The 25,847-nt window shown below is 43.8% G+C and overlaps 1 protein-coding gene across 2 annotated transcripts in view; it reads right to left on the bottom strand.

Annotated features, from left to right (window-relative positions):
* SPTB (spectrin beta, erythrocytic) overlaps positions 1-25,847 on the bottom strand; it is a 138,384-nt gene that overhangs the window by 93,632 nt on the left and 18,905 nt on the right. The window contains exon 2 of one of the 2 annotated variants that reach the window (XM_033187735.1): positions 5,131-5,231. The exons of the other annotated variant lie outside the window; for it this stretch is intronic. The gene's annotated coding sequence lies outside the window, so the exon portion shown is untranslated. The remainder of the gene's footprint in view (positions 1-5,130; positions 5,232-25,847) is intronic. 2 annotated transcript variants of the gene reach the window in all.

The following is a 25,847-nucleotide window of genomic DNA, read 5'->3' as shown; positions in this document are numbered from 1 at the left end:
CTACTTCGAAACAAAATTGACTTTGACAACCTAATTTCCTTTCGTTGTAAACTCCTTGAAGGGAAGGATGCCATTTTCACCCTGGAGGTCTTAAAAGTGCCTTGCACATGGTAGGTACTCAATTAGCACATGTTAATTGGATGGAACAGATGTAACTATCCACTTTCCTAAGGAGCCAGAGTATCCCTCTCAAGGAACACAACTGAATAAAGGCCTATGGAAATAAAATATATTACTCAAAGGAGGGACATCTTTGCAAGAGGAAATTTAGGAGCCAAATCAGGCCAATGGGTGAGAAATGGCTGGTCAGACAGGCTTTTCAGCACCTTCAAATTATGCAAGAAAGGCAGCTCTTCTAAGAGAATCCCTGAAAGATGCAGACTTCTCAATGTATAACTTGTGCTAGGAGGCAGACCCTTGGCAGGGGGAAGAAGCTGTCCAAGGTTAAAGAATGTCCTGGGGAGGGTGTCAGAATGAAGTCCAGATTTCCTGTCTCCTGGAGGCTCAGACCTCTTATTCTTTCTGCTGGCCTCTTCATAACCAAGAGATTTGATAAATTTTCCAACCCTATTCTAGCATCTTGTATTTAATTATGGAACCAAGACAAGCACTCACAAGTAGGTTGACACTTTTATATACTCATGAATTCAAATATTTACTCAACAACAGCAACCTACAGACTATTACATCCTTACCTATAAATATAAGAGAAAATGGGCAAGATCTAAAACCATTAAAGAAAGAAACCAAAGATCTAAATAAATGGGGAAATATACCAGGCCTAGGGATTGGAAGAATCAATGTTGTTAAGATGTCAGTTCTCTCTAAACTGATCTATAAACTCAAAGCAATGCCAGTCAAAATCCTAGGAGAACTTTTTTTGATAAATCAACAAGCTGATTTTTTTTTTTTTTTTTTTTTTTTTTTACTTTTTTGAGACAGAGTTTTGCTCTTGTTGCCTGGGCTGGAGTGCAGTGGTGCGATCTTGGCTCACTGCAACCTCTGCCTTCCAGGTTCAAGTGATTCCCCTCCCTCAGCCTCCCGAGTAGCGGGATTACAGGTGCCTGTCACCACGCCCGGCTAATTTTTGTATTTTTAGTAGAGATGGGGTTTCACCATGTTGGCCAGGCAGGTCTTGAACTCCTGACCTCTGGTGATCCACCCGCCTTGGCCTCCCAAACTGCTGGGATTACAGGCGTGAGCCCCCGCGTCCAGTCAACAAGCTGATTTTTAAAATTTCTATGGAAAAGCTAAGAAAATAGAATAGACAAAGCCATTTTGAAAGAAGAACCAAACTGGAGGACTTACATTACCTGATTTCAAGACTTACCACAAAGCTACAGTCATCAAGATAGAATAGTATGGCAAGAGGATAGACATATATATCAATGGAATAGAGTCCAGAGATAGATTGACATATATAGCCAATTGATTTCCAACAGAGGTACAAAAACAACTTGATGGAGAAAGCACAGTCTTTTTAACAAATTCCACTGGAACAACTGGATATCCATATGCAAAAAAAGTGAACCTTGACCCATACCTCATACCATGTACAGAAATTAATTCAAATTGGATTATTGATCTAAATATAAAACCTACGACCATAAAATTCCCATAAAAAAAGAAGAAAATCTTTGTGACATTGGGTTAAGCAAAACATTTTAAACACTAAAAGTATAATCCATAAAAGATCAGGTATCATAAAAGAAAGATTTGATCAATTTGACCACCAAAATTAAAAATGTATGAAAACACAAGCCATAGACTAGGAGGAATGTTTGCAAAACATGTATCTGATAAAGTAGTTGTATTCAGAATATATAAAAAACTCAAAACTCATCAATAAAAAAATCTCAATTTAAAATGAGCAAAAGATTTGTACAGATGCTTTACCAAAAAAAAGAAATATAATAGCAAATAAGCACATGAAAGTGTGCTCAAATTCATTTGTCATTAGGAAAATGTAAATTAAAACCACAGATAGGCACCACTCTATATCTATTAGAGTGGCTTAAAAAAAAAAAGTTCTACAGTTTCTTATAAAGTTAAACATACCATATTTACCATATGACTTAGCAATTCCATTCCCAGGTATTTACCTGAGAGAAATGAAAACATGTTCACACAAAAGCCTCTATACAAATGTTTAGGGCTGGATGCGGTGACTCATGTCTGTAATCTCAACACTTTGGAGGCCAAGGTGGTTGGATCACCTGAGGTCAGGAGTTTGAGACCAGCCTGACCAAAATGGTGGAACCCCATCTCTACTAAAAATACAAAGATTAGCCTGGGGTGGTGGTGTGTGCCTGTAATTCCAGCTACCCGGGAGGCTGAGGCAGTAGAACTGCTTGAACCTGGGAGGTGGAGGTTGCAGTGAGCCAAAATCACACCACTGCACTCCAGCCTGGGCGACATGAGTGAAACCGTTTCAAAAAAGAAAAAGAAAAAAAAAGCCTCTATGCAAATATTTATAGTGGCTTTATTTGTACTGACTAAGACTTGGAAACAACCTAAATGTTCATCAGATTGGTGAATAGATAAACCAATTGTGGTACACTTACAAAACAGACTACTATTCAGTGGTAAAAGGGCAAGAATTGTTACATACACAACATGGATGTATCACACATGCATTCTGCTAAGCAAAAGAAGCTGGACTGAACAGGCTGCTCACTGTCTGATTAAATGTATATGCTGTCCTAGAAAAGGCAAAACTATAGGGACAAGAAACAAATCAGTGGTTGCCAGGGGTTAGGATTGTAGGGTTGGGGAAATAGGTTGACAGAAAGGAGCATGAGGGAATTTTGGAGGTTGATTTTGATGGTGGTGATACAACTATATATATTTGTCAAAACCTATAGAAATTTGTGAATTTTACCGTACGTAAATTATGCTTTGATATACATAAAAGCAACATATTAAAACTAAAAATATAAATAAACATAAATGAAAAGATTAAAAGCAAATAATTATGGAGCACTTACTACCTGGCAGTCCCATTGCCATAAACTGCTCTGATGAGAAAAATGTCAAATAATTATTGTAATTTATTTTTAAATAATGCAAGAGTTTTCTTGAGCAAGATTCTATAGTGGAAGTTTATGAATTCTTCCCTAAGGTTGCCTAACACATGGTATAAATAATGATACAACAAGATAGAGCTATGTAAGTGTCAAGAGAGAGGCATAAATAAGTGCCATAGAATTTCAGAGTCAGAGAGAATACTTTAAGCTACAGAAATTAAAGAAGGCTTCATGGAAGACACGGCATCTGAGCTGGGTGCTGATAAAAGGGAATGATGATGATCTTTATTGTCTATGTAAACAATGTCTATCAGAAAGTTATCTCCTGTAATTTCTCTCTGATCTGCTTATGACCCTGTGAGACAGGTGGGAAAGGTACTATTAATTTCAGTTTCAGTTAAACAAACTAAGACTTAGAGATCAAGTTCCTTTCTTGGCAGAACCAATGCTTGAACTCGTGTCTTCTGAGAGTTTGTTATGTGCTCTGCTCCATGATGTTCCCATTTAGAAGAAAAGCTCTGCCTTTTCAGAAGATGGGGAAAGACTGCTAATGGCCCATTTCCACCTTAAGATCCCTCCAAGTGAATCGGCTACTTCTCACCTTTCTCCTGGCCATTGAGAATACCCCATGATGCTAACATCATTATTTGAGCCTTTCCTGCTTATGAAAGCAAAAGCCAAGAGAGTAAAGACTTTTTGTGACATTTGTTTAGATTCATGCTTTAAAGGTCTCAAAGCATCTTTTATAAATACTAAAAAGCAAAAGTCTTGAAAGTTACAAGGACTGCCACAAAGGCATGGTCAAATACGTAATTCTGAAATCATGTAAGATGCAACCTCAGAATTCGTGGAGTGAATTATTAAAGCTGCACTCATTATTGCAGTGGACCAGTTCCCCAAAAGAACTATGAGGCTATTCTAAGAAGCTTCTTGTTACCTGTAGGAGAGAACCTATTCACACACCTCACCTGGCTGAGCTGTGACCCACAGAGCCCTTTCTTCACCATCCCTTCACATTTGACACACACTTACTGAGCTCCTTACTTCTGGAGTCTGTTGATGTGATCGACATTGGGCTACACAGAAGAGAGATCAGCAATAGAGCAGAGTCCTCTAGGGAGGAGACACAGGACAGAGAGGTGGATAGGGCCTGTACAACTTGCTGCTATTGCCATACAAGACAGTACCATTATAAACATCAATTTAATTAACCAAATATTTCCCAAAGGGATGCTATATATGTATTCCTTATCCTCAAGGAGCTTACAGTCAGGAAGGTAATTTAAACATTTCTTATTGGCACAGCTGGAAAAACTGCTTTTCTCTGTGCTTCAGTTTCCTCACCCAGTTAATAGGAAGTAAATTTCTCCAGCTATGAAGCTATTGTCATTGTATATTTACTGAGAGTTTACCTTGTGCCTGGAATTGGATTTTGTAAACCCCATTACACTGACTCCTCAGAACAACCCTGAGTGCAAGCCACTCTCCTTATCTCTATTTTATAAGTCAGGAAACTGAGGCTTAGAGGGTTCAGTGACTTGCCCCAGTCCATCAGCCTGTAAATGATAGAGCCAGGATTCAAACACAGGCAGTCTGGGTCAGAGCCCCTGCCCTTACCTCCTGTGATCACTGCCCTGTCAACCGAGCCGGACCCAAGCCCTCTGCAGGAAGGAATGTGGAGATCAAAGGAGTGGAGAGGTTATAAACAGTTTTTAAATCATTTGAGACGAATTCTTCCACTTCCAGCTCAACACCAGGGAACAAGAGCATCAAGAAAGGCAACAGGAAAGAAAGACGATCTGTGCTGGAGGCCCAGGAGGCTCTTCAGGGTCACAGCTAATCCACACCCTGAGATTTCAAAACACAGAATGCACTGGGTCTCTAGCCTGCGTCAGATCCACATTTCTTGTGAGGATTGCCAAGCACTTTTTCCCCGAAATCGACACAGACGTAGAGAAGATAGGAAAACATTGTGAGTAACATTCCCGGGACAGACCAGTGGCAGAGTCAGAGGGAAATGTCTACGTCCAATCTCCCAGCTGCCCTCTGACATTCCACATTTTTGGAGGGGGGGGTGTCTTTCTTTAACACAGCACACATTTACCTATTTGCAGAAGAAGGGAAACCCCAGCGTATGGAACTAGAAGAGGGTTTCTTGCAGAAGGTGTCCCAAGGTGTTGCAGTTTGATAACACTCTCCTCTTATCTGTTAAAGAGTACGGCAAATGTTATCTGGAAGCACCCGGGACAAGAGCACCCCCAGTTCTGAGCACTGTCACTGGGCTACTCAGAAGTTCCACTGAACAGCATGTCAGTGCCTTACCAATAGTCACACTGAGCTGCTTGCAAAGTAACTGCCACCACATTCCTCTCTTAAAGTGGCCTGATTCCAAACAACTTGCCTAGAGCAAGGGGCAGAAGAGCTGCCAAGTGCCTGCCGTTCCCAGGAAGGCGTGTGTGCGGGGCCATGGTGGTGGACACATAAGCCAGCATAGGTCATTTGAAAGGTGCAGGGAAGTGAGTGGTCATTGCTAAAATAGTCTGCAAGCAACTCTAAAACACTTGCCACACCTCGTTTCCTAGTATATGGTAGCAGTACTCCTCCATTCAGCAAGGGCTGGAGCCAGTTTCCAGAAAGAGCCAGAGGGTAGCAGGCAGGGGATTTCATGGCAGAAATAGTAGACTAAGGTGACTTTGATCTGGGGACGTGAACCAGGCAGTACGGCATAGTGGTTAGGTATATCTGGAGTTAGAATGCCTGGGGATGTCTCCAGACTTGGCCACTTAGTAGCTGGGAGGCCCTAGGCCATTTAGTTAAAGTCTGTAAGCCTCTATTTCTTCATCTATAAGATGAAGTTAATAATAGTCATCAGCTCACAGCACTGCTGTTTGGATCAAATGAGATAATGTATTTAAAGTCCTTAATAGAGTGTCAGGCAATGAGTATACAGGCTCTGAATCTGTGTGGTCTACAAACATTGCTCTAAGGCTGCTGCTATTTCCACAGCCCAGAAGAACAAATTGTTAGCCCTGTTTGTGCCTCAGTTTCTCCAATTATAAAACAGCAACTACACCCCCCTCTACTTGTGGCACTTAAAAATGGGGACGTAGGCCGGGCGCGGTGGCTCAAGCCTGTAATCTCAGCACTTTGGGAGGCCGAGACGGGCGGATCACGAGGTCAGGAGATCGAGACCATCCTGGCTAACACTGTGAAACCCCGTCTCTACTAAAAAATACAAAAAACTAGCCGGGCAAGGTGGCGGGCGCCTGTAGTCCCAGCTACTTGGGAGGCTGAGGCAGGAGAATGATGGGAACCCCGGAGGCGGAGCTTGCAGTGAGCTGAGATTCGGCCACCACACTCCAGCCTGGGTGACAGAGCGAGACTCTGTCTCAAAAAAAAAAAAAAAAAAAAATGGGGACATATAGGCTGGATGCAGTGGCTTATGTCTGTAATCCCAACACTTTGGGAGGCCAAAGCAGGAGGATCACTTGAACCCAGGAGTTTGAGACCAGCATGGGCAACATAGAGAGACCCTGTCTCGGCTGGGCGCGGTGGCTCAAGCCTGTAATCCCAGCACTTTGGGAGGCCGAGACGGGCGGATCACGAGGTCAGGAGATCGAGACCATCCTGGCTAACATGGTGAAACCCTGTCTCTACTAAAAAAAATACAAAAACTAGCCGGGAGAGGTGGCGGGCGCCTGTAGTCCCAGCTACTGGGGAGGCTGAGGCAGGAGAATGGCGTGAACCCAGGAGGCGGAGCTTGCAGTGAGCTGAGATCCGGCCACTGCACTCCAGTCCGGGCGACAGAGCGAGACTCCACCTCAAAAAAAAAAAAAAAAAAAAGAGAGACCCTGTCTCTGTAAAAAATAAAAAATTAGGCCGGGCGCGGTGGCTCAAGCCTGTAATCCCAGCACTTTGGGAGGCTGAGATGGGCGGATCATGAGGTCAGGAGATCGAGACCATCCTGGCTAACACGGTGAAACCCCGTCTCTACTAAAAATACAAAAAATTAGCCGGGCGAGGTGGCGGGCGCCTGTGGTCCCAGCTACTCGGGAGGCTGAGGCAGGAGAATGGCGTGAAGCTGGGAGGCGGAGCTTGCAGTGAGCTGAGATCTGGCCACTGCACTCCAGCCTGGGCGACAGAGCAAGACTCCGTCTCAAAAAAATAAAATAAAAAAAATAAAAATAAAGATAAAAATAAAAAATTAGCCAGGCATGGTGGCAGACACCTATAGTCCCAGCTATTTGAGAGGCTGGGGTGGGAGGATCACTTGAGCCTGGGGTTGAGGCTGCAGTGAGCTGTGATCACACCACTGTACTCCAGCCTGGGTGACAGAACGAGACCCTGTCTCAAAAAAAAAAAAAGGGGGTAGGGGAGACATGTACAAGTAGAAAATTTTTAACATCAGACATAGGCTATCTAGTGTTTCCACGGGTAATGGCCATCTTGCCCTTTTTGGGCATCTGTGTAGATTCTGTAAATACTGGATGACAGGTTTCTGATGAAAACAAACAGCCTGTATTTTGTGCTTCTGAAGGCTTTTACAGGTCCAGGAGAAGACATGAAGAAGCAATCACATCTCTCCTGTGATTCCTGAGACATGTCTACAGAAGGGATGCTCAGGGCAGGATGCACAGCGGTCACACAGTTACTACTCAAGGTCTGTCACATTGTTGCCCCCTCCTTTCCCTCCAAAAAAATAGGAAAAGATGTTTTTATATTTCATTGGGAAAAAAAAAAAACAAACCCAAACCAATGTTTGAATGTTTGCCACCGTTCTTCACAACAAGCAAAGCAGTAAATTCCTTACTCTCTCATTTCCACTTGGTCACAGCCCTATTGCAGCTCCCTTGTTTCCATCACAACCCTTAGTCTCTGGTGCTAGGAAAAAAGGCATGAGTGTGACATTTTGTCAAGAGTTAGGACACGCTTTAGGCTTCCTCCAGCAGCTGCCTTCTTTGGATAAAGGCCATCAGCTGTCAAGCCAACCTGAGGAGCAGGACTGGGAGAGAAGAGTGGGTGTGCACAGACAGAATGCTGCCTGCTCACCTTGGCAACACCCCTCGCCAGGCTTGGAGCACAGCAATAGTTACCACCTGCTCTGAGCATTAGCCCACGCGCCTTGCCCTGAACCATTCTGTGCTCAATGCAGAATTTACCCATTCTTCTGACCGGACTCTCTAAGCACCATCACCACCACCAGCCTCCCATCCCAGCGCAGAGCTGTGCATTAGCCTGTGTTCAGATAGGACCATAGTTAATTGGGGATATTTCCTTTCAGCCACCCTAATGTGTTTTATTAAATTGTTTTTAATTATAAAAGTGACATATGCCAGATCTTTAGCAAATCCCAACAAAAAAGATTGCAGTTGAGATCCAACAAGAGTGGACCTACCCGTCCTCAAAATGGTACATCCAGTCTGGGTGGAGAATCTTCACGAAGAATGTGATGGCCATGATCTCCAAGAGTGCTTAGCAGGAGTCATGAGAAAAAAAAAAGAGAGAGCTAGAAAGCCCAGCCTGTCTTTATTATTATAGTTACCCTTAACTGGCAGCAAATGCATGTCCTCAGTTGTGAATTATCCACCTATGTGTGAAGAGACCAGGTCCCAACACACAATAGGAATTTACATCTCCAACAACAGACATTTGTAGAATACCATCACCCCCAACAACAATGAAACAACCATGATTAGTGAGTACTTAGCACCATGCTAAGTGCCTGACATACAGACCACCTTTCATCATCGGTGCTCTCCTGTGAGTGATTTTCACTTCTTCATTTTATAAATGAAGAAACTGAAGCTCACAGAAGTTAAGCTGCTTGCCCAAAGTCACACAACTATGAGAAGCCTGATGCTGGTCTGACAGCAGAACTTGAGGATGAATTGTCTCTAATGATAAATTTCAGCTTTGTTAATAACAGTCCAGCAATTCACGTTAACATTTAGCAGGGCTTTAATTGAAAAGTAACATGAAGAAGAGGCTATGACGTCCCATGAACATCTACTCTCTGTAAGTCAGATTTACTATTCTCCCCAACTCCCTATCCCATTTCTACTAAAAATAGCCCAGCACTTCCAAAATACATCCAAATCACATTCCAGAGATTCCACCTGATCTCAGTGTCTGGAAAGATGTCTGCCTCTCATTCCCTTTGTGACCACAGCATGCAACTTTGGAGATGGAGAAGAAGATGATCTTCCTAAAACCTCTGAGCATTTCACATCATTAACCTGACCAGAAATAAGACCCAGAATCCCAAGTCTTTGAGCTCTTGCTCTCACTGCATACAATACTCCCCTGTTAAAGAGAGAGATGGACATGGAAAACAAGCAAAGCACTGAAGAAATGAAAGATCCAAAGTAATCCATAACCAAACCAGGCTAGACTGGCTATACAGAATCAGCTCCTCCTATCCTCACTATCTGGGCATGGCAGAACTAGCCTGCTCCCTGTCATTATCTCTTTTGTGCCCTACACAGTTTGCTACACCCATTACATGTGGACATCCTTATCAGAAAATAGCCACTTAGCAAGTTTTTTCCTTTGAACAGAAGTAGCCGCTTAGCCCGCCAAAAGATTGGTAGTTCCATGTGTGCCCATTGGTACAAACATCATAAACACAGATGTAAAGTTCATGAATACAGAACAGGTACTGGCTGTGTGGCACAAGTGGCTGTGTGTCTTTGGAAACTAAGTACCTATTTACAAGTTATAGTCTTAGCCCTTTGATGAAAATACCTGTCACTCTCCTCAGCCTCATCAATTACAAAAAGAGAAGCAAACTGGAGTATGAGTGATGAATTCATCCAACAAATGTCTTCTGAGCACTGCGTTGAACTCTCAAACTTAAAGTTTTACCAAACTACAGGACTCTAGAGATGAAAAGCAAAATGTTGTGACACCAGAATCAGGAGACAGCAGGATCACCCAACTTACAAAGCTGCCAAGCTATACCAGCCTTTGACAATAAGAAATTATCATGTTTTAGGGATCAGAAGTTTCCCTGTATGTTTCCCCAACTTTGTGAAATGAGTTCTGCCATGGGCTCGTCTATTCTCTTCATTGTTGAGCCAAATTATTTTCAACTCTTTTAAAATTTTATCATTTTAATTTTTAAGCGGTGTGTGTGTTATTTATTAAATACATTTCATGGTCAGGCATTTCAGGCCAAAATTGATTTTCCAGAAAAAACCCACTCTACATTTTATGCATAAAGTAGGTAGACTATGGAGTTCAGATGAAATTTGTAATGACTTCATGGTCCTTAAAAGATTGAAAACCACCAGTCTGAAGCACTGTTGCAACCGCAGCATAATGCACTCAGTGAAACACTAGATGCTACATTCCTGTATCACCACTGTGATCAGGATGAAAGCAGAGAACTGCTACTCCTGACTTGTGGTAAGTAACTTGATTATAATGAAACAGGATGACTGGAATTCCCTTCTCCCTACACAGAGAAGCCCGATCTCAACAACAGAACAAAGACTACACGGTAATTAAAAACCCTGCCCCAGAAGTAGAGTGGACTCATTTACCTTAAACCCTCTGAAATGGTCAGGAGGGGTAGCAGGAGCAGGGGGGATTGTAAATACCCCAAAGCTGGGTTATACATTATATAGGCTGCATGTTCAAGGCTAACAGGGCCTCATACTTTGCAGAATGTGCTCAGCTAAAGGGACCAAGACAGCACACAGCTGCAGAAAGCCTGCACAGATACAGAGAGACAACACCTAGGTGCCTGAAAGGGCAGCAGAATGCATAGGTTGTCAGTATTTGTACCTGGATGACAGCACGAGGCAGATAAATGTATGCACCTGTGTTGTGGCAGCTGATTAATTCAATTACTATTTATTGAGCACCTGCAGGACTCATGGCAGCATACTATGGGCAAAGAAAGACAGTGGCTCCCACCTTCAAGGAACTCATGATTTCATTACAGTAAGACAATGAGTTACTGTCACTGGGAGATGATATAACTGAGTACATTCAGGTACTGTCTGGACCATATACATTCATGGCTTGTTTAAATTGGGTCTAAATATATGTCAGAAAGGGCCTTTGTCCCACTGATCCTTCACCTTTTTGGATGCTAACAGTAGAAGAAATCAACTGAACTATCAGATTCCAATCTGCTCTACAGTTTAGCTGTTAAGGTGAGAGAGAACATCAGGAGCTCCTTCCGGAGCTCCTTTCATGGCCTTAGAGCAGAGGAGCGGTTCATGTGGGAAGGAAGGTACTAGTACACCAGCAACATGGCATCAAGCTTGAGAGTGGTCCACAGCCAGCCCACTAAGCTATCAGGAGCCAGTCACCCAACCAAAGTGCCTCCATCCTCATGTTTCTCAACAGTCATAAAAGCCCCTTGTCTATGTGTAGCTCCACCTCGGGATGTGATTTCCTCAGTTGTTCACCGACTTAGAAGCCTCAAGCCCAGTCAGTTCTTGGTCCAGGACCTAATCCTCAAAGCCTCAAAAAATTAAAACAGAATTTCACTAGGAAACAGTGACCTCAAAGGCCAGCAAAGAGAGCCCAGCTTGGCTGTGGTCTTCTTTCCTAAAACGCATCAAAGGCCAAAATCCTGGCCATGTGAAAACACATGCTCCATCCACATGAAAAAGAATGGGCAGAACAAATCAGACAGCCCTCTTCCAAGTGTCATATCATGTCTCAGGCTAAGAGGACCTTGATGTGGGCATCTAGGGGAGAATTTTCCAACCTGTGTCCAGTGGGAATTGGAGGAGGGGGTAGATGAGTAGGGAAAAGCCTATTTATCTATCCTTCAGGTACCTTCCCAGGTTGGTGCTAGCTCCTTTCAAGCCACATTGGCTTTGTATCAGAAAGTCAACTCAGAAGAAGAAATCCAGGGCCTGGGAGCAACCACCACACTCCTAAGCCAGAACAGCAAGCAGGACTCCAGAAAGTCTGAGAGGAGGGCACTGACTACCATGAGACACCAGCCAGCTGGTGGGAAATGCTGACCTGTTATATTCCCTTCCTTTTCCAGCCAGATTCTAAATAAACCACTTGAAACTCATTGCAGAGTTCATGCCTAACACAGCATGCCACCCTTTGCTGTCGTGTCAGCCAGCACAGACCAGCTCTCGGGAAGCATGCCTTATTTCCTCGATGTTCCATGCGCCCCCCACCACAAATCCCCTCTGGAGTGAGACAAAGGGAGGCACTCCACACCTCCGCTTCCTCCACCATCCGTGGCCGGGTGATCGCAGGCATCCTTCACGTGTGAATTCCTTCATCCCTCTCATCTGTATCCTCATATTTATACTGATCAATCATACAAAGCTGCTTTTCAATGTCTCTTGAGAATAGGGGAGTCCATGGCCCTCTTTGATTATCTCTTTTAGCGACTCACCATCTTCACATTTAGATGTTTTATGTTTCGCTTTCATTCCTTCCCTGCCATTTAAATCTACTTTTTAGGAAACAACACCACAAGATGGTTCTCCCATTTTACCCTCCACAAAGGTAGAAATCTGGTTAGAGGCATACACTTAGAGAGGACACTCCCACTCTTTTTGCTTTCTAGTGTCATGATCCAAATCTCTTTTGCTCTTTATTGTGGAAATCATTTTTAAAATCACATAATTTTCTTTGTTCTCATTAACACCCACTCCAAATTATCCTCATTTGTCTCTAATAGGCGCTCCCAAATGAGACTCGGACCTGTGTAGAGAGCTGGCCAGATGTTCTGAGAGGATGACCTCATCGTTTCTCTCTTGCTGATGGTACCATTTTCAATATTGCTATTACATCACTTAGTCATTTTCAGCTCATGGTTGAAACAAGTAGTTGGTACTGGGGCACAATAAACCTTCTTTGATATTCAATTTTCATCAATATTGTTGATAAGTTAATTATTGTGCATATTACATTGCTGAATTACAAAACTGCAAGATAGCTCCACAAGTTAACTAATTTATCACCCATTCACCCACTAACACACAGAGAGCCTAATAGCTTTTACCTTATTTACTACTTTCCAATTTATGCTCCATCAAGGTAGCTTTTGGTTTAATTATAGCTTGTAGGGGAATTCCAACATTTTCAAAAATACATTTTGAAACTAGAAAAATGGAAAGATAAATAAAGACTAGTTGTTTAATAGCCACATAATACTCTTGACTTATATAATCATGTTTATATTAATAAAAATCAATTGACTTTTAATGAACACCTACTATGTGCATGTCCTATGTATGCTAAGCATTGAGGAGGATACATCCCCTACACTCACAGAGCTTCCAGTCTAAGTTCAGAGAAATCATATGGATCATAATCCCTTATTTGCAACAATTCTTTCCAAAAGCTCTGAAAGAAGGTTTTTTAAATAATTAATTTGGCAGTAAAATATGCCCTGGATAGGTTAAGTAGGTTAAGTTACAGCCTTTATTTATCCTCCTTTGTGTAAATACTCATAAGTTTTGCTGCAAAAATAATAACATGTTTGATTATGGGGTGCTGGCCCAAACCCTGTATAATGTTTCCAAATCTAAAACATTCTGAATTTGAAAACACATATCCTCAACTGGCTTCAAACAAGGAACTATGGACCTGAAAATGACATGAAAAGGGAAACGGCACAAGCCAGTTTAAATTAACCTAGTCCCTTCGAAAAAAGATAGGGACAATGGCAACAATATAATTGGATATTCTGGCCCCGTTTTACTAAACCTTGGACACTTCATCCTAACTCAGACAAAACAATATTTGCTCATCTCCTCTTTTAGAGCAGACTTTTACATTTTCACCTCCTGAATAGAATCTTCCTCATTTCACCAACTCCAAGGTCAGGGATTCCCATCTCATTCACTGAGATGAGGGCCATTCCTAGTATGAAGTCACCCTCAGAGTAAAGTAAGGACATTTTTTGTTTTAATCCACCAAAAGTCACCTTTGTTGTCACTGTAATCAGGAGACTGTAGGAGGGGCTATGTGGCTACTAACACTCTACTCACCTTAACTATAGCAAGGAGTACCTGAGTGCTCTCATCTGCAGACTCCTGGTCTAGAGTATTAATCCATCTTATGCCGTACGGGCTGTACTCTTCAAAGACAAAGTTCAACATATCCTGGGGCCTTTGGATCACTCATTCCACCTGTGGCAGAGCCTGAAGCTGCAGGATTATTACTTTAGACCAGGAGGGGTCAAAGGAGAGCCCCCAATATGTTTTTCATGGCTACAATCCACATTTTTAAGGACTGTGAAACAAACTAAAATATGTGACAGAGTCTATCATACGCAGCCACAAAGGTGAAAATAGACACTGCCCAGCCCTTTATAGAAAGAGCTTTCTGACTCTTGCTTTTTACCTGTGAAGACGATAAGAAGAAGGACTGACTGTTCAAATGCCTACTGAGCATCAGATGCCTTACTCAGTGCATCACCACTGGGACACAGGACAGGGGATGTCAGGTGGGTGAATGAGTGGCTTCCAAAGGAGTGGTAGGATAAGGGCCTCCCCAGAGCCTGTCCACACACACCTGTGGATGGCTTCTTTAGAATCCCACCATGGGACTTTCCAGAAGGATTTCAGAACCACTGTAGTTGATTCAACCTCAGACTTGATTTTTCAAAAAGCCCACGTTTTCTGATAGTTCCTTTCCTCCCATTACATCCATATAGACATATTGGCCAACATCCTCAAGTTTCCAGCCCCTCACCAGGTCCCCCTCACAAACCCTGGCTTCTTTCAGAGCCCAGACTTGTGCTGTCATTGTGGCCTGAGCTAAGGCACAAGTCCCCTACCTCCCTGTCCCCCAAGCAACGAAGAGTTCAATTCTTGGGAGAAGTGAAATAAGTAGAATGCCAATACTTCTATTTTCTTCCCCTGATTTGGGTTACTTGTCATTGTGAAAATGGTGCAGTAAGTGATGTGATTTATGGTGACTCCAGCCTTCCTTTCTTCATGATCTCCATTCCCAATGATTCCACAATTCTTCCTGCTCTCTCTTCCCCTTCCTTTTCATTCTGTCAAACTCTGTTCTTCTGAAGCACCAGTGACAGCCAGAGTTTGATGTGCTCCCATTCTAATTCAACACGGTGACAACTGAAGGACTAGCTCATTGCATGTGGTCTTTGAGACATTAGAGAAATAAAAGGACTAAGCTGGCCCCAATCCAGGTCTTCTGTCTACCTACATGTCACATTCTTTATGAACCGGACACAACTTCCCAGGTAACAGCCCAGATTATACAGAAATGTCCAGAGAGACCCACTGCTTGCCCTGTTAGCCACTTTTAAATTCTTTTTACTTTCCAAGGACAGAGAACACTACAGACCCAGTGAGCAACACAAAGAAAAAAAAAAAAAAAACAGATGCATAGTTTTAAAATGTTCAAGTATGTTATTTCTGCTAGTGGAAATGCAGTCCATGGATTAAGATGCAGGGCTATGAGCAGACTTCCTGGGTTCAAATTCCAGCTCTATCACTTACTGGCTGTGTAATCTTGGACAAAATAGCCTCTCTGTGTCTTGGTTTCTTCACCTATAAAACAAGGATACTAACATTATCTACTTTATGGAGTTGTTGTGAAATTAAAGACTTCATATACGGAAAATACCCAGAACAATTCCTAGCACCTAGAAAGAGTTAGTAGCAGTAGCAGTAGCAGCAGCAGTAATAGTATGAGTTTGTCCCTCAATCCCATTATTTGAGCTCATTTACTCTTTCCCTTAAAAGGCATGCTGTGTGCCAGGCCCTTTGCTAGGCATGAGGGTTACAAAGATGATATAAACCTGCTGGATAAAGAAAATGTGGTACATTACACCATGGAATACTATGTAGCCATAAAAAGGAATGAGATCCTGTCCTTTGTAGTGACATAGATGGAGCTGGAAGCCATTATCCTCAGCAAACTAACGCAGGAATAGAAAACCAAACACCGTGTGTTAGCACTTGTAAGTGGTGCACACTTTTACACGTTTACCTAGGTAACAAACCTACACATCCTGCATATGTACCTTGGAACTTAAAATCAAAATATAAAAAAGCCTCCAGTAGCTTGCAGTTGAGTATTTGAAAAGTTGTAAAAACAGGCTAGGCAAGAACGAGGAAAGGGAAGTACCTGGGGTTTTGTGGGAGCAGAATAGACACATAGAAGGCCTTCTGCAAGGGTGGAGGATGAGTGGGGATCAGAGCTGAGGCTTTAGGAGGAACAGGAGTTATCCAGGCACACTTGGGGGAGATGGAGAAGTGGAGGCAGGCACGACAGGCAAGTAAGAGGAAGGCATATGCGGAGGCATGGAAGGATGGAAGAAACAGCCTGGAGATCCCAGGAAATGGCTACCAGCTCAGAGAGGGATGAGAGATAAGGCTGGGGGCCAGACAAAGGGAACCTAAGCAGTGGGGAGTCAGTGAAGGGTGCTAAATGGAACAGTGTGGCTAAGCTTGCCTTCTAGAAAGATCCCTTTGGCAGGTGTATGGAGGGATGGATTCAAAGGAAAAGGGACAAAATTACAGGCAGGGAAATGATTAGGATATCGCTGCAGTAATTGAGACAAGAGATGGTGTGGGCAAGACTCAGGACATTGGTAGACAAGATGGTGAGGAACAATCAGGTTACAAACCTATGTAGGATACTGGTAGGTGAGTGGAAATAGCAAGTGAGAGAAAGGGAAGAGCCAAGAATGATTTCTTAAGTGGATGATGGTCCCATCAACCAAGGTAGTGATTACTAGACAAGGAGGCAGTTTAGGGGGGATAAAGGATGAGTTCAATGGGTCAGAATTTCATAGCAAGCCCTTACCCTGTGCTAGCCATAATGTTGGGTGTTGGGAATGCAATAGTGAAGCAAAATAGACAGGCTTTCTGCTCTCGTGGTGCTTTCGGTCCAGCAAGGAAGACAAATAGCCAGTAAATTATTACAAATAATTATAATTTACACATTGCCAAGTGCTGCCGAGGAGATGTATAGGTACTAGGCAAGCATTAACAGGGAGGTTTCCACTAGCCTAGGGGATGTGGGGAGGCTTCCCTGAGGAAGTAGCCTGTAAATGGATACCTATGGGACAAATAAGAGACAGGCAAAGAATGGGGAAAGAGCACGTGCAATGCCAGCAGTAGGAGTCCTGGACATCCCATGGGATGTCTGGGTGGAAATGTTTAACCTGAGGTTGGGTACCCAAGTACTGAACCTGTGGAAATGAATGGCCGGAGACCAGAGAAATTTACAGTCATTAGCAGTAAATAGGTGGTAGTAGGAACACCAAAAGTGGCCAAGATTGTCCACAAAGAGGGTTTAGGCTGTCCAGAATGGGAGCTGAGGGTGAACCCTGGAGAACCCCTTCCTCAGGATATGCCCAGAAAGCCATCAAAGAACAAAAGAAGTTAGGCGATAACCATATCAGGAAGCCTTGGGGAAGGAAATTTCCAAAAGCAAGGAGCAAACAACACTGTCCCATATCCCAGAGAGCCTTAGTGATTCACAGCTGGTGACCACAGGGAGAACAGTTTCAGTAGAGCATGGGGACAAGAACCCATGGCAGCAGAGTGGAATAAATCAGAGTGCAACAATGAGTGTAGCCCATTCCTTCACAATGTTTGATGGGAGAGGGTATGGGGCTTTGAGGGTGAGCAGACAGGCATGCAGGGCCGAGGGACAGCTGTAGTCAATGGGAAAGACCTGAACTTGTCTATAGGCAAGAGTGAAATAGCAAGAGAGAGGGAAGGATTGAAGATTCAGATGTTCTGTGACAAGGCCTGAAGTATTTGGGAACATTTCTTGTATCTACTGGCCTAGGATCTCACACATATCAGGAGCTTAGTAAAATTTAACACTTATCTCTGGTATGACTCAAGAGACATTTATTAAAAGTTTTTAAAAAATACTTATCACTTTCCAGCTGTGGTGGCTCACGCCTGTAATTCCGGTAGTTTGGGAGGCCAAGGCGGGTGGATCACCTGAGGTCAGGAGTTCAAGAACAACCTGACCAACATGGCGAAACCCCATCTCTACTAAAAATACAAAAATTAGCTGGGTGTAATGGCGGGCGACTGTAATCCCAGCTACTTAGGAGGCAGAGGCAGGAGAATCACTTGAACCCGGGAGCCAGAGATTGCAGTGAGCCAAGATTGCGCCACTGCACTCCAGTCTGGGTGACAGAGCGAGACTCTGCCTAAAAACAACAACAACGACAGAAAAAAAAAAAACAACAACAACTTATTACTGGGCAAAAACAGTCAATAGTTTTCCAGACACTTTTTTTTTGAGACGGAGTCTCACTCTCATGCCCAGGCTGGAGTGCAGTGGCGGGATCTCAGCTCACTGCAACCTCTGTCTCCCAGGTTCACGCCATTCTCCTGCCTCAGCCTTCTGAGTAGCTGGGACTACAGGCGCTCACCACCATGCCCAGCTAATTTTTTGTATTTTTAGTAGAGACGGGATTTCACCGTGTTAGCCATGATGGTCTCGATCTCCTGACCTCGTGATCTGCCCGCCTTGGCCTCCCAAAGTGCTGGGATTACAGGCTGAGCCACTGCGCCCAGCCAGCTTTCCAGACTCTTGATTGGAGATAGCTCTCTCTTTACTAGATGGTCCAACTCTGGACTCCCTATATTAGTTCTGCCTCAGCTAGTCGTGTAGGATTTCCATTTGCTGGGCCAAGCCGGGCCCAGAAAACTACATGGGTGAGGGGAAAGCTCCTCGAATTACACCCCATCCCATCCTCCAGGATACTGGCAGGCCAAGGCCTCCAAGGCCTTGCCCTTCATTGAAGGGAAAACTGAAAAACTTGGTATATTATTTCCTGGTGAACAAAGTAGTAGTGCTACCTCACCCCAGAAACTTTCCTACAAATGAGTTCTCTGTGCACAGACAGGCTGGCTGGGAAGGGCTGCTGATGCCCCTCTGATGGGCCAGGCTCCATGATCACCCCTTTCAGGAAGTGGCGCCTCAATGAGATCATCCTTGGGGCCCTTGCCCTTAATTTATGGCAACTCGCCAGAAAGCAAGTGCCTTTCACAACCACTCTGTGGTCAAATGACAGCAGAGACACCTGGAACCACTTGGCTCTCTGGAAGAGAAGAGTGCCCAATGCGCCAGTTACCAGGCAAAGGGCCTCCCAACCAGTGAGGAGTGATAGACAAAACAATAAAGCAGCAAAGCTAAGAAAAGCAAAAACAGAAGGAAAGGGAAGGAAAGACAGTCAACACGGTGTCCATATGAAGACAAAATGTCTAGCAAGAACTATTCCTCTCATCACAGGGTGGACCAGCCTAGAGATCCTCACCCATTCCCAGAGGAGAATGCACTCTAAACACCATTCTTTATGAAATAGGAAAACGATACTCTAAGAAGTTATTCTTTATGGCTTGGGGAAATGAAAAAAGAGAAATTGTATTAGACAAAATATTTACATCACAAGACACCAAATATTCATCATCCCTTGTGTTCTAACACAGCATAATTTATTATTATCATTATTATTAATCTTTTCATAAGACAGGGTCTTGCTACATTGACCAGGCTAGTCTCGAACTCCTAGGCTCAAGCAAACCTCCCACCTTGGCCTCCTGAAAAACACAACATAATTGTCTAAGAGAAATGTGGATCTTCTTTGTAAGTGGCTTCCGGATTTGGATTTTCCACTCAATTCCTCTTGTTGCTATTGGAACCACAAAATTCATGAAAAATAAATATACAGCAGAGAAAGAAACTGGAGGGCTGGGGCCAGAGTGCCTGAGAACACCAGCAGGGGAGGCGCTCCAGGCACGAGGTCTGCCCCTTCTCCACCAGATTGCCTTAGAGGAGCCTCTCTCAAGCCTCCACCCCTTCCTGTAGGGCTGGAGCAGGAGGCTGGCATCACGGCACCAGGCACCCTGGTAGGACACCTGCTCAGTGCCACTGAGAAGATCGCAGGGCTGGGCTGCAGGGCAGAGCTGCGGAAGCACTGGCTGAAGCCCAGGCTCCGGGCCGAGGAGTGAGGCCTGGCAGATGGCAAGGACACACACAGCCCAGCTGGCCCCAAGCCTCCTTGCCTGGTTCAGGGGAGGGAAGAAATGGGAGGAAAAGAGGTTAAGAAAAACTGGAGGTTTCAGAAAAGAAAGCAATGGGCTAATGCTGCGTCCTGTAGCTCCTGCTGGCTTAAGCAGACAAAGCACAGTAAGTCCCAGAAGGCTGTCTCTCCAGGAATCTCGCTTCAGTTTTACAAGGCAGCTCACTTCCTGAGAAAGGAGCTTCCCAACATTCATGCTAAAGGCCGAGAGTCCTTCCCAAACCTCCCTCACCAGGACTCTTCATAGCTGCCACCTGAGAGGGAGGATCCGGCTGTAGGGAGAGGGGAGCCCACCACCAAGTTCCTTTTGTTCCATGAGACTATCCACATTCTCAGCATAGCTGACCTGCCCCTGAGCCATCAGCATCATGCCCCTAAGATGCTTAGCCAAGTTCATCAAGGAAGCAAGAGTTTAAAGGTTTGGAAGGGAAAATTCAGTCCTCCTAGTAACTTTGGGATGCTCTGGGCAAGTCATTTCTCTTCCTTACCAAGCCCTCTTCCATTTGAAAAGGAAGAGATGATACTACCCAACTTGCCCCCAAATGGATGAGTCAGGGCAAACTTTGCAGATCAGATGCCTTTGCATTCATTAACGCCTCCCAGGCAGAACGTACCTTCCCTAGGGCAGTGAAAGGTTCCCAAGGTTTACAGAGCTCAGAAACCCTCAAGGGAGAAGGGTGGAGTCCTCAAGAATTTGTTTCCGGTTGGTCTCAGAGGAGGGCAACTAAGCCCCAAGTGTGGGAGAGCTGCTGTTACAGCCACAAGGAAGGACGACTCCAGAGAAAAAACAAGTGGCAGCTGTTGCCGACATGCTTGAGACCTTGGACAAGTTCACTGCCTCTGTGGGAAGGGAATAAAGTTCTTAATTTTCCTCTGAGACTCAAAGAAAATTTGGGTCAATGCTTTAATTTCCTTATCATTTGTTCATGTGGTCCTGAGAAACCCTTTGAGGGATTAGCACCAGAAACCAGTAAAGAAAGACTGGACTCCAAACCAAGTAACCCCAGAATGTTGCATATGAAACCCCAAAATGCAGCATGCGACCGCAATACACAAATTTGATAGTGAGGGTACCAGAGAACCATTGCCATAGTAATCTATAGCAAACCCTCAAATGAACTGCTCAAGTCTTGGCTTAGAAAGCCTTTGGTGCATATTTGTGGCAATAATGAAACCACAAAGAGCATCGTCCAACACAACTGCGGGATCTAGGAGAGAAAAAACAATCCCGGGCCGGACACAGTGGCTCATGCTTATAATCCCAACACTTTGGGAGGCCGAGGTGGGAATATCACTTGAGCCCAAGAGTTTGAGACCAGCCTGGGCAATATGGTGAGACCCCATCTTTACAAAAAATTTAAAAATTACCCACGCGTGGTGGTATGCATCTATAGTCCCAGTTACTTGGCTGAAGTGGGAGGATCACTTGAGCCCATGAAGTTGAGGCTGCAGTGCTGCAGTGAGCCATAATCACGCCACTGCACTCCAGCCTGGACAACAGAGCAAGACACTGTCTCAAAAAAAAAAAAAAAAAATCCTACTTCTGGAAATCATTTGGAGGGAATAGGAACAGCTATTCTCTGAAAAATATAAATTATTTCTAGCATAATGGACTTCAAGAAAATATCTATGTTCTTGTTCTAAATTGTTGTTTTATTATTACTCTATTTACTATTGCTAGAAATATGGGAACTGCTGGCAAAGATATTTATGTTCAAAATAGTACATCATTATGGGATCCATTTCTAATAGGACCTTGGATACATCAATTCTTTGATCCCTCATAGCACATAATGAGATCTACTAAAAATCAACAAATGTGCAAAAGAGAAAGTGAGCTATAAGGACAACAGTAGCTAGCATTTTTGTTCACCTGTCATGTGCCAGGCATCTGACACATATTTTCATCCACAGCTTAGCACAAGGTGCAATACCTGTCTGCAAGGTGGGTATTATTTATTCTTCCCTATTTTACTGAGGAGGAAAATGAAGATCAGAAAGATTAAATTACCTGCTGTGGCCACACAGACAGTGAGTGTTAGAACCTGGATTTGAAGCCAGGTCAGACTGTAGCCAAAGCATGTACTCTCTGCCACACCACACGGCAGGAGTTTCTACTACAAATGAAGTCACCTCGTGAGGAACGGAAATTTACTACTCATGGTACAGTAAACAGAGGGTGCAGGTAAGAGCTAGGTAACATGGAGTAAAGAGGCTACTGCTGCAGCCGTGTTAAGCTTGATTCTTATTTAAGTCCTTTAAAGGGTATGGCAAGTACTTGTGAAAGCAGTAGATTTAATACATTTTGCAGAGGTGATAGGAGAAGGCAGCAGATACTAAGAAAGGCACCATCTAGAGAAACTGGAAATTCGAGCCGGTGTGAAATGAGATCACAGTCAGGAGCAGTAGGAGGCCCTGCTGTGGGGAAGGGAAGCTAGCAGAGCCTAGACACCCACAGGTGACTGGAATGAGAGAGAAGAGAGACAGCGGAAGCTGCAACTGGACACCAAGTGAGTAAGAGAAAGCAGGGAGGGAAGGAAGGAAGGAAGGAAAAGAAGACAGGAAAGGAGGGAAGAAGGGGGAAACATCAAACAAATGACAGTGGCATTTGGTCTAAGTATGCATCCCAATAAAAGGCTGGTGCCTGGAACCTGCCTGGGAGAAGGGGCAGGTGATGTCCTGAGCTACAGGAAAGGTCTGTTTGCCTGTTAGGGGAGAATGTCAGGAGAGCATCAGGGGAGTCTTGGGGCTCAGCCTTCCATTTCCCCAGTAAAGATGGCCTCATTTTACCAGCCCCGCTAGCTTAAACAGACTATCCACCTCTAGCAGTTTAGAAATAGCTCCGTATTACTGGTTAGAGCAAAAGCCAAATAAAAAAACAGAAACAACCTAATCAGGCATCATTTTAAAATTGGTTAAATAGGCCGGGTGCAATGACTCACACCTGTAATTCCAGCACTTTGGGAGGCTGAGGCGGGTGGAGCACTTAAGGTCAGGAGTTCAAGACCGGCCCGGTCAACATAGCGAAACCCTGTCTCTACACAAAAAAATTAGCCAGACTTGGTGGCACGTGGCTATAGTCCCAGCTACTCTGGAGGCTGAGGCATGAGAATCGCTTGAATCACCGGGAGGTGGAGGTTGCAGTGAGCCAAGATTGCGCCACTACACTCCAGCCTGGGCGACAGAGCGAGACTCCATCTCAGAAGAAAAAATAAATAAATAAAATAAAATTGGTTAAATAAAGTATGGTTCTTCCATATCATGAAATATAGTGGAACAATTTTGAATGAGGTAAATCTATAGGTATGCATATGCGGAAAGATGATCTTTATATACTGCTAAGTTAAACAAGGTAAGCTGTTAAACAGTATGTAAACTATAAAACATTTTCTGTAAAAATAAATAGCAATTGACCAGCCGTGGTGGCTCATGCCTGTAATCCCAGCACTTTAGGAGGCTGAGGCAGGCAGATTACTTGAGCTCAGGAGTTTGAGACCAGTCTAGACAACATAAGAAACCCCGTCTCTACAAAAAGTATAAAAATTAGCCAGGTGTCGTAGTGCATACCTGTAGTCCTAGTTATTTGGGAGGCTGAGGTGGGTGGATCACTTGAGCTCAGGCGACAGAGGGAAACTCTCTCTCTCTATATATATATATGTATATATAATATTTTATTAGTATATGCATAAAAGAATATGGAGGAATATGCATCAAATTATGGTCAATGATTATCTAAGGGCTAAGAAAAGTGGATGATGAAGAACTTTCGTTTTCTATGGTCTGTATTTCTGTAATATTTTACATTAGTAAAACTTTGCATCACATTTGTGATCAGAAAAAAAAATTAAGTCTTTCTGAAAAGACTGTGAATAAAAAGTTAAATCTCCCACCTCATCTCAATAAGAAAAGGTAAAATTGCCTAAAACTTGAAGTCAGATGCTTCCAACTGAATAAAATACTTTTCCCCCCTAGAATCTAAGAGAATTGCAGCAAATATGGCCTGATCCTTGAGCTTCTGAGCTTCCCAAAAATAGTTTGGGATGGCAGGAGCTGGACTTCTTAGTAAAGAGTCGTCCTGTTCACTGGGCAAGAAGGAAATCCCCCAGTGACATGAACCAAGCAAAGAAAGTGTATTCACACCCAGAGAACTTTCAGGAAACAAAATCCTCTTATCACCATCAACTGGGAGTCTCATCTTTCACCCACTCATTGAATGGGCCCCTTTGTTTCCCCTAAAGGATTGTCATATATTCTTTCCCTGCTTCTACGGAACATTCTGGTGCCCCAGAATGGGGCACTGAGAGGCACAGGAGGAGTCCCAGTAAAAACTCAGTTGTCCACATTTCCAAGAGAAACAAGACCTGAGAGGGCAGGGCTCTGAGAAAAGGGGAGGAGCACCCAGGTAGGCACACAAGCGTGGAAGCCAGGACTGTGCTTTTTTTTTGTAACTATGCTTCAAAACTTACATGTGTGTGACTTATATTCTCATTCATATGTCATATATCCCACAGTAGGACACTAGAAAAGAAAAAAGGATCGAGCCTGCCTCAGGATGTTGTAGGACAGGTGCAATAAGTCCATCAGTCTGTCAACAAACACGTCCTCTGTGCCAGGCCCTGCTCTATCCACAAATAACAAGCATTGAACAAAAAGTCCCTGCCCTGAAGAAATAGGAATGCTTTTACGATGTTGGTGGGAATGTAAATTAGTTCAACCATTGTGGAATACAGTGTGGTGATTCCTCAAGGATCTAGAACCAGAAATACCATTTGGCCCAGCAATCCCATTACTGGGTATGTACCCGTAGGAATATAAATCATTCTTCTATAAAGACACATGCACATGTATGTTTATTTCAGCACTATTTACAATAGCAAAGACATGGAACCAACCCAAATGCCCATGAAAATGTGGTACATATACACCATGGAATACTATGCAGCTATAAAAAGGAATGAGAGCATGTCCTTTGCAGGCACATGAATGAAGCTGGAAGCCATCATCCTCAGCAAACTAACACAGGAACAAAAAACCAAACACTGCATGTCCTCACTCATAAGTAGGAGTTGAACAATGAGAACACATGGACACAGAGAGGGGAACAACACACACCAGGACCTGTTGGGGGGTTGGGGGTGAGGGGAGGGAACTTAGAGGACAGGTCAATAGGTGCAGCAAACCACTATGGCACACATATACCTATGTAACAAACCTGCACGTTCTGCACATGTATCCTGTTTTTTTTCTTTTTTTGAAGAAATAAAGGAGAAAAAAAAAAGTGTCCCTGCTCTTGAGAGCATACAGTCAAGCCTCATATAAGTGAGGAATGCCACAGGGCCACCTATCATGGTTCTTTGTATGTGACAGGACTTGGCAAGTGTTCTCAAATGATACCATGCATCTATGGCAGGGCACATGCGTGGCTGCACTGACCGGCTCCCCCATCCACTTGATGCTTTCCAGCCTCCCAGAGACTTCCAGCATCTATCAACTCTGTCTCCATCCCTAGCTGCCTCAGTATCCCCACTTTCTTTCCAAGGGATCCCCACCCTCTTGGCCTAAAAATCACATTATTCAATGCACAAAATTTCCCTTGACCTCTCTCTCAAACCATCCTCTTTCTATCAACTTCTCAGAAAAGCAATCTGCATTCACTGCCTTCTCCTCGCCACGGCTTCCCTCTGTAGTTTCTGATCATCGAGTTTCATCCCTCCACGAAAATTGCTTTCTGGAGGGTCACTTGAGCCTCTTCCAAGGCTAACAGCCTTCGTACACTCCTTTCCAATGTGATCCCTCTTCGG

This window comes from Trachypithecus francoisi, unplaced genomic scaffold (assembly GCF_009764315.1).
Source record: "Trachypithecus francoisi isolate TF-2019V2 unplaced genomic scaffold, Tfra_2.0 Lachesis_group3, whole genome shotgun sequence".
Lineage (NCBI taxonomy): Eukaryota > Metazoa > Chordata > Mammalia > Primates > Cercopithecidae > Trachypithecus > Trachypithecus francoisi.
The sequence above is the reverse complement of the archived record's forward strand: the minus strand, read 5'-3'. Positions and strand labels throughout refer to the sequence as shown.